Source organism: Sceloporus occidentalis, unplaced genomic scaffold (assembly GCF_023333645.1).
Source record: "Sceloporus occidentalis isolate IW3139 unplaced genomic scaffold, rSceOcc1.0.p SCAF_13, whole genome shotgun sequence".
Classification (NCBI taxonomy): Eukaryota; Metazoa; Chordata; class Lepidosauria; order Squamata; family Phrynosomatidae; genus Sceloporus; species Sceloporus occidentalis.
In genome coordinates this window covers 19332419-19342455 of record NW_028316993.1, presented here as the reverse complement: position 1 = coordinate 19342455, position 10037 = coordinate 19332419, and the positions used below count along the sequence as shown (strand labels likewise).

Sequence of the window (10037 nt, the reverse complement as noted above, 5' to 3'; positions counted from 1 at the left end):
AATTTGGTGTCATCTGCAAATTTGATAACTATGCCCCCGATTTTGTCACCCAAGTCGTTGATTATTGTAGTTTATTGTGGCACTAGAGCTCTGTGAAAGAGGAGGCTAAATGTCTTGCAAAACTACATCTTCCAGAATTCCCTTAGCATTGAGCCAGAGATCAGGTAAAATGGTCTCAAACTGGGATCATTTCTGCAGTGTTTTGGACCAATGTCAGCGACTAGTTAAGAGAGAAGAAGAATGTTTAAAAAATGCATTTTATATTTTAAAATAATTTTAAGAATATGGAATAGAAATAATGAATTCTAATTCGACACCACAGTTTCTAATAGTTTTCAAACAATATTATTATTATTATTATTACCTACATACAATAGTATTTAAAATATGTAAAATATATTTTTAAATAGTATTGTATGTAAGTTATAATATTATTATTTTATTATTAAAATTTTATTGCATAAAAACAAATATATTCAGCAGTTATTTACAAAGGTAGTTATATCCATATAATATAATTCCTATATAGTTTTCTGTAGGTTATAATATTATTAATTCTTTAAAAAATAAAAGAGCCCAGGCAGATAATTAAGGAGGGAAAAGTTCCACACACAGAAAATACTGGGCCCAGTACAAGGTGTTGGTTATTACCTTTAAAGCCCTAAAAGGCTTGGGTCCAAGCTGTCTCAGAGACCGCCTCTTCCCATACAATCCTCCCCGGGCTCTCCGGTCCTCTGGGAGGAACTTGTTGCAGCCTCATAAATCAAGGCTTGTGGTGATCTCCCGGAGGGCTTTTTCTGCTGTCGCCCCCAGGCTCTGGAATGACCTGCCGGACGAGATCCGTCAATTAACATCTTTGGACAGCTTCAAAAAGGCTGTCAAGACGGATCTCTTCAGGCAGGCCTTCCCAGACTGAAATATCCCTGCCTCAGGATCTCAGGATCTCCCCCCTCCCCAGTAATGTCTCCAAAGCCCCCTTTTCTTTTCTTTAGAACTGAATTTGCAGTGGTTTGTTGGTTGGTATTATTTTGTTTAATTTATTGTTATTTTAACTAGTTATTGTGGTTTTAAATTAGATATGTTGTTTAATAACTTTTTAAGGGGGGAGGGAAATATATTGTTTTTATGCTGTATGTTATTTTAATGTTGGTTCGCCACAGGGCGGTATATAAACAAAAATTTATTATTATTATTATTATTATTATTATTGAACAAGGAAAAAGAAGCTTGTAAATACCAAATTTGTGGCTGTTAATATTTTTGTTTTAAATGCTTTGGTTCATTTAGTTTTAACAGTGTTAACAGGGAATATTAAAAGAGAAGTTCTGCTTGTATGTAAGACTGATGTCTGATAAAGGCATTTCCTTTCTTGCTACACAACTCTCACCACTCCCTTCCTAAAAACCCCAACTTTTGTCTTTGCAATCATACCCCCTGAACACCAGGGGGAGCCCTTTCCCGCGACCATAGAGCTGAGCGCCCTAGCTAGGCGAAATAACGGAATGGACGAAACCATGGAGCGGTGGTGGTAGGGGGGAAATGTCTCCTTTTACACCGACGCAAAGACGTTAAGGTATTCCCCCCCCACAAAAAAATAAGCTAAATGGAGTCTTCTTTTGTACTGCTACTATTAGTCTGGTTTCGAAGTCTTCACCCCTCCCCATTATTCCTGTGAATAATGGTACGTTCCACATTACTGTCGCTCTTTTTTTTTGTTAAGGGCTTGGCCGGGTGTGGTTGTTGGGAGACGAGGAAGTGGTGGACCGACGCAAAGGACGTAAGGTAATGTTTGATTGACAAGGGGCTTAGCCAATGAGGCGAAGGCGGGAAGTGGCGAGGAGCCAATGAGCGTGTGGACCGGCGGTGGCGGAGACGGTGGAGGGCGGGACTAGCCGGGCTGAAGGGGAAAGCCGTAAAATGGCGGACGGGTCTTTGCGGATGTGAAGAGCTGAGGTAAAGCGGGGAGCTCGGCTGGTTTTGGGCGCTGCCCAGAGGAAGGGGCCGGGAAGGGAAGGGAAGGGAGAGGCTCAAGGATGAAGTTTCCTCGCCCTCCGAAGCGGAAGGTTTGGGGTTATAAGAAATAAGATAGAGGTAAGAAGCCGGGTGTAGCTCCTTGATGTGTAAAATAAGGACAAGAAGGAAATAAGACATAATAACAATAATGATAATTGATGTGTAGTTAGAAATAAAGTATGGGTGAGGAATAAGTAAAACATAAGACAGATAATAACAATAATAATAATAATAATAATAACTGAAGTGTGTTTTAAAGTAGAGATAACACTTTAAGAAATAAAACAGGGATAAGGAATAATAAGTAAGTAATAAGTAAGCATTAATAATAATGGCCTGTGCTTTAAAATGCAGATAGTATTTTCAGAAATAAAGTAAGGGTAAGAAATAGTAAGAAGATATATAATAATAATAATAACAACTGAAGTGTGTTTCAAACAACATCACTTAAAACACATCTGTTGAAATACACACCAGTTTAAAAGGACAAATAAGATATAAACATATTAAATGATCCACATTCAGAATTCACAATTGATGGCCGCCCTAAATGCCTTCTCATGATCTGGCCAAAGCATGACAGCCATCTTGGTCTCCAGATCTGTTCCGGGGCCCTTTTCTGTGTCTCTTTGGCCCTCGGTGGCATCCAGAGCGCTGTTCTTCGGGATCACATCTCAGGTGAGCTGATTCTCTTCCTGTCCGCTTTCCTCCCTGTTCCCCTCTCACTTCCATTTGTGGGGATGGAGATACAGTGGATCGGACAATTCTGACCTCAGTGTTCAATTGCATACCTTTAGGATCTTGTCTAGTTCTTTCATGGCTGCCTTCCCATTCCTTTGTTGTTGTTTACTGTCCTTAAGTCGATCCTGACTCTCGGCAGCCCTGTGGGTGAGACATCGCCAAGACTCCTTATCCTGCGTTGCTCTGCTTGGGGTAAATTCAGGGTTGTATTGATTGAATCCAGCCGTCTGGTGTGTGGTCTGCCTCTCATTCTAATTCCTCGCACCCTTCCTAGCTTTATTGTCTCTTCTAGTGAGTCATGCCGTCTTATGATGTGGCCAAAATATGACAGCTTCAGTTTGACGATCTTGGCTTCCAGAGAGGTTTCAGGCCTCATCTGTTCAAGGACACATTTGTTTGTCTTTTTGGCAGTCCATGACATTCAATACTATTCTCCAGATGTCCTCCAAATTTTGAATGCGTTGATTTTCTTTGCTTTCCTCACTTCCCAGCTGCCCCATCCATACCTGGTGATGGGAAATACAATGGCTTGGATGATTCTGATTTTAGTGTTCAGTTGTACAGTGCGCCCTTTCGCGTAAAGTGAATCCTGCTTATGGTCGAACCCCATTTAAATGAATGGGGCTCATGCATGCGGCGGCGCTCTGTTATTCCCTATGGGACACGCCATCCCTTCTCCCCCGCGGCTTTCAGCGTATGCTGAAAGCCACGTAAAGCGCGCCCAAGTATGACGAGGGCACACGGTATATCTTTGTACTTTAGGATCTTATCCAGTTCTATCATGGCTGCTCTTCCCATTCTTAGGCGGGTTACACACCGCCAAAAAATATGTATTCCATACATATTAGGGTTAGGAAGGGGCGGTGCTTCCGCACCCCCTAACCCTAGTATGTATGGAATACGTACAATATGGCGGCGCCCCTTCCACATGGGGGCCGCCATATTGACGTAACGGACGCTCTGTGTCCGCACGTGGCGCACCGGAAGTGACGCCGTGAGTGCGCCCTTTGGCACTTGCAGCACCTCTTCCGGGGCCCGAGAAGGAGCGTGATTTCCGCGCTCCTTCTCTGCAGCGTCTGGGAGTCGTGCCGTTTAAAGGCTGCATCTCCCGGACGTTGCAAGCGACGGCGGAGCCAGACCGCCGCTTTTCGGCGGTCTATAACCCGCCTGTGTCTTCTTCTGATTTCTTGACTGCAGTCTCCGTTTTGATCAGTGTTTGATTCAAGGTATGGGACATCCCTGACTGTTCAGATTTCTTCATTCTCTAGATTTAATTTACTGTATATACTCATGTATAAGTCTAGAAATGTAGGTTAAAAAATCGACCCAAAAACCTTGAGTTGACTTATTGACGGGTCAATGTAAGTACTGTACTTTATCTCACATTAGTTAGATAGATAGATCCACCCACTGGTGAAAGAAAAGGCTTTAATTTGCCCTGGAAGCACAGATCCAGCCTTTAGAATGAGCACAAATAGTTATGCCTGCTGGGATTTTGTAAGTTCTTTGGCGTTGTTTCCCTTTCCTTTGTCCTTTACAAATTCATTACATGCCCTTAAATTTTACCCTTGACCTATCCACAGGTCATAGCAAAACCCATAAATTTGGCCCCCAAACCTGCCATTGAATTGTACATAAGGTCGCCTTATAGTCAAGTATATACAGTATGTAGATCCTCCCTGATGTGGAAAAGTCTCAGGGACGGGAAGAAAGGACTCTCTCTATGGGTGGGATCTTTCAGGATGCTTCGGAAAAGAGGGAGGGAGTCTGTTGTGTTGGGCTTGAATTTTAATTAGGTGTTTCTTTTGCCCCTCTGCCGCCTTTGTGGGTATGGACAGCTGGAGGACAGCGAGGAAAGGAGGAATGGTTACCTTCAGCATGTTACAAAGTTCTACTACTGTTAGCATAATTTTGATGCTTGCGTAGGCTGTATTTCTATAGCAAGCTAGCTCTTCAGAGGGCCAAAGGATGATGATTTTGAAAGAGAAACAATTTGGGCCAGACCCATAGTTAGTCATCCATTGGGTTTGATTGGAATGTTGATCTGAGTGACATCAGTCCTATCCATTTTGGTGAGTCTCTTCTTTGATTCTTATGACTAAGTCAGGATCTGACACATTTGCCTTTGTGGTGGAGGCCTAAAATGGCTTTATAGTGGAGATAATGTAGTTATTGAGAATAAAGTTATGTGTATGTCCATGTGTGCTGAATGTTCCAAAAGATGCAATAGCTTTGTTGTTGTATGCAAGTTGTTCCCACTTTATGGCAACCATAAGGCTCTTGGCATGTTTCTTCAGAGGGCGTTTGACATTGTGTGACTTGCCAAAGGTCACCTGTGGGTTTTCATGGCTGGGCTGGGATTTGAACCCTGGTCTCCAGAGTCCTAGTCCAAATCTCAAATGACTACACTGTGCTCAGTAGTAGTGTGTGCACTGGAGTTCTCTATTTCATTTTGTTCTCTTAGCTGAATAAGGAAATGTAGTACTTGATTTCTGGAAGAGATTAACAGACTTTAACTGTACTGTACACTCTTGTTTTTTGGCAGATGTAGTTAATTCTCAGAATTTCCATTGTGAGAGCCAATAGGTGTAGAGTTCTTGGGGAGGAATAGGTTCAAATCTCCACTTGGTGTGAAACTTCACACCTGAATCAGTTGCTAACACTTAGCTGAAGCTACATCAAAAGGATGTAATTGTAGTAGAAGAAGATGGTGTCCTAGACCTAGTGGAATGATAGAATTAAAATGAAATTAAAAACTGTGAGATTTTATCGGGCAAAGAAAAATGACCCAGTACCTCCATAGGAGGTCAAATTGTTGTTTTGTGTGAAATTGTTTTTTGGGTGGATGTGCGGGTTGTTGTGAGTCTAGTATTTGTAGTAATTGTAATGTTATATTTGTATTGTATGTGTTGTTTATCTGTTGAGATTTGTCTCTGTGTTTTTTTATAGACATTATGAAAATTTAATAAAGATTAACTTTAAAAAAAACTGAGATTTTATTAATAAAGTGAGACTTATTTTCTAATAAGCGTGTTTAGGATTTCAGTGTGAGAGTGCTAAAGTGTCATCCATTGATTGTAACTGAATAAAGTCTTTCATTTCTCTTTGCCTGCTATTTAGGTTGCTTTTCAGCCCCATTTGTTATACACTGAAGGTGCATCTACACTGTAGAAATTATGCAGTTTGACACTACTTTAAGTGTTGTAACTCCATCCTATGGTATGCTGAGATCTGTAGTTTTACAAGGTCTTTAGCTTTCTCTGCCAAAGAGTGCTGCTGCCTCACAAAACTACAAATCCCAGGATGATGTAGGATGGAGCCATTGCAGTTAAATTGGTGCCGAATGGCATTATTTCTAATGTCGATGGGACCCTGAGTTAACAGTGCAGACAGCAAACAGTTGGATCATTGTGATACTGCAGTGAATTACTGTTTGAGAGCATAAGTATGACCATTCTGTGTTCCACAGTAAAATACCTTTTGCTTTTGCTAGATACAGACAGCTTACCTACTGACACCTCCTGTCACATACCTGGCAAGCTTGCCTGCTGGGTTTAGACTTCCCCCTCCCGTTTTTAGGATCACCATAGAGAGCCAGTGTGAAGTTGTGGTTTAAGTGTTGGACTGTGACTCTGGAGACCAGAGATTGAATCCCTGCATGGCCAAGAACGTGCCAAGGAAACCCCATGATAATTTTGCCCTTAGGGTTGCCATACGTTGGAAATGATTTGAAGGCACACAACAAGTCGGGAATGATTTAAAGGCACACAACACACACACACACAAGAGGGTTATTAGTAACAAGAAGGGGAAGTTTTGTGTGTAATGTGATAGGAAGGATGTGGGCACCATGGGACCAACAAAGGAAAATACGTTCTTTTTGTGATGGCAGAAGAAAAGGGTATTGGCAATGCTGTATGTGGCAGGGCTGGATAAAAATAATAGGAAAACATGGGACTGGAAAGGAGTCCTTCAGGGTTATGGAGGGTGAAGGGAGCTTTTGATCACACTCTTATCATCTTTAGAGGAAGGCACAGCAAACCTTCTCTGCACATATCATGACAAGAAACCCTTATGATCTGCTTGACTTAGAGTCATCATAAGCTTGGAAAGATACACAAGAGTGAAGCCCATTGGAGCTTACACCAAACAAAACATGTCAGTCTTTAAGGTGCCACTCACTTCCTCATCCTTCAAACACATAGATCTCAGAGTGGATTCCTGGCTTTGATACATGGTAGATTAGGGAAACTGTGTAGCATAGAATAGAAGAAGAATTAGAAGTGATACCTATGATTCAGAAGAAGTAGAGGTTTTAATCTGGTGGAGGAGGAGTACTTGGAATGGAGAAGTAAGAAATGGGTTGAAGAGGTAATAGAAAGAAAGCGAGCTATTTTTTCTTTGCAAGACAGGTGGCTTTTTTACAAGTTTGCTGTGTTTTGGGGAAGCACATATTTGCCATGGATATATATGGAAGGTATGATGAATAGCAGGATAACTAGTGATGTAAAATTTCCAGAAAATGTTGAAGCTACAATTTTCTAAAATTCAAAAAGTGCAATATATTCATCCTTTGACAATTTAAAATCACTGTTACTTTCATAAAAACCCATACACTGAATGTTGTGACTGAGCAGAAATTTGATCCTGTTTACCTTATCGGAATTCATTACTTGGGCACACTAGGATGGGAATTCCAGTACTGGAATCTAGGGGAAGGAGTATTTCTAAAAGCAGCCTTTGCTTCCTTTCTAATCTGAAAAAAGTGGGTACTTTAAGATAATAATTCCAGCCGGCATATTCAGGATGGCAAATGATGAGAGTTAATGGAACTTAAGGAAACCTGATGGACATTGTGATTATTTTAATGTACAAATATAAAGATTTATTAGCATATCTTGTTCATGTGGAATCACTTTCTGTATCCACTTCATATATTTTGTTTTTGTGAAATTTGCTTTGCTTGTGGAAATCTCACCCTTTGTGCATGCAGTCAGTTGCTCTTACTTGTAAAATCTATTATAAGTGGGATTGTTCTAGAATTTTGCTTACATGTTAGGCTTTAAAAGGTCTATCAGTTTTCAATGTGGGGGATTGCAGTTGTCAGTTAGTAGCTAATTTTGCATAGCAGAGAGTTGTATTTTGGATATATTTGCTTTTAAATAAAAATATGAAGATAACATTGGCTGTTTGCTTATGAATGTTTGGGGAACAGCTCATTGTATAAGATGTCTATTGTGTTATGGAGCTGGAGAATGTTTGGCCCTCCAAATGATGTTGATAATAATAATAATAGTACTAATAATAGGATTTATTTATATGCCGCCCAATCACTGGGAATCCGGGCGGCTTACAACAGTGGGGATGATATTATTATTATTATTATTATTATTATTATTATTATTATTAACCTTTATTTATAAAGCGCTGTAAATTTACACAGCGCTGTACATACAATCTTTTAGTTAGACGGTTTCCTGCCCTCAGGCTTACAATCTAAGAAGACACGACACAAAAGGAGAAGGGAGTGGTGGTGGGGAATGGGATCAGGTCCAGCAGTTCTTCTCCACCTCCGAGGCCTGGACCAAGGCAGATGGACTGGAGGAAGGGCTTGGCTTCTTAATGGATGCTTAAAAGGAGGCTTCCTGGGTCAGAGAGGGGCTCGCCTCTGGGAATGCTCCTCTAAACAATATAGTCTTTAATTCAGTTTTGAAACTGGGTAGAGAAGTGATGAGGTGTGCATGTGGGGGAAGAAGGTTCCAGGAGTAAGGGGCAGCAAGCGAGAAGGGATGAATTCGGGAGGGGGCAGTGGTAGTCCTACACTGTGACAGGAGACCTTGACTACCAGAGCGGAGGGTGCGAGTAGGAATGTAAGGAGAAAGAAGGTCAGATAAGTAAGGAGGGGCCAATCCATGGAGGGCTTTGAAAGTCAATAACAAAAGCTTGTAACGGATGCGGAAGGAGAAGGGGAGCCAATGAAGGGAGGATAAAAGAGGAGAAACATGATCAAAGCGGCGAGCACGGGCAGCTGAATACTGGACAGAGATTAAAGGATGGAGGTGTGAAAGAGGAAGCCCTGTCAGAAGGAGGTTACAATAATCTAGTCGTGAAACCACTAGGGCATGGACCAGAGGCTGAGAGGACGGTTCCCTGCCCTCAGGCTTACAATCTAAAAAGACACGACACAAAAGGAGAAAGGAATGGTGAGGAGGGGAGGGGATCAGGTCCAGCATTCTTCTCTCCCTCTGAGGCCTGGACCAAGGCAGATGGACTGCAGGGAGGGCTCTTTTTCTTACTGCGGTTTCCCACCAGCCTTGCTAGGAAAGCTGTTGATGAGAAATGGTCACATCCTTGTTAAATCATCAATACTAGTGTTAAACATTTCTGTTGAACTTTTTACTGAACCTAGCACTTTATTGTGACTATTACTTGCTTCCTTGGCCCTGTGGAATTCACTAGTATATCTATGATTGTAGTACAGTGGACCCTCCACATTTGCTATGGTTAGGGGCATAGCTCCTTGTGAAAGTGGAAAAACCACAAATAAAAAAAACACTACAGTGCGCCCTTGTTTTATGCGGGGGATCCGTTCCGGACCCACCCCACCCCCCGCGTAAAACAAAAAATGCGTATGCTTGAGCCCCATTGCAAGTAATGGGGCTCGTGCTCGCAGTGGTGCATGGCAGTAGTGGCACATGCGCGCCATTGTTTCTTCCGGCACATGGTGCCGGAAGAAGCAATACTGCTTTCAGCATATGCTGAAAGCAGCATATTATGAGCCCGCGTATAACGCAGGCGCACTATATTTTTTTACCTGAGAGAACATCTATCTAGGAATCTCTAGGTCCTCTTGCACAGCTCTGTGGTCAACATCTGGCAGAAGATGACCATAGAATTGCACTGGAGGACCTACATATGCCTAGACAAGTGTTTTTTCTAGGAGTCTCTAGTTCCTCCAGCATGGCTTTATGATCAGCGTCCAGCAGTGTCGCATTGGAGGACATAGAGATTCCTAGAGAGAACATATTAATCAAATCCATGAATAATCAAATCGGCAAAGGTGAAAGTCACAAATGTGGAGGGCTAACTGTAATTCCTTTTCCCTCCCAGTTAGGATGTTGAGGTTTACGTTGTGCCTTGGCCTCCCACAGAACTTGTGCTTGAGGATGAGCATGGATCAGAGATCTCCAGTCCTAACCAAATGTTTTGTATTACACAGTAGCTTTCATTACTTTGCTGTAAGGATGCACATGCATCCTTGAATATTCCATTCTGCTTACCTT

At 41.8% G+C, this 10037-nt stretch overlaps 1 protein-coding gene across 3 annotated transcripts in view; it reads left to right on the top strand.

Annotated features, from left to right (window-relative positions):
* The first annotated feature begins 1846 nt into the window (after positions 1-1846).
* Positions 1847-10037, top strand: part of WASF2 (WASP family member 2) — a 56971-nt gene continuing 48780 nt past the window's right edge. For all 3 annotated transcript variants that reach the window (XM_089479562.1, XM_089479561.1, XM_089479560.1), the window contains exon 1: positions 1847-1953. The gene's annotated coding sequence lies outside the window, so the exon portion shown is untranslated. The remainder of the gene's footprint in view (positions 1954-10037) is intronic.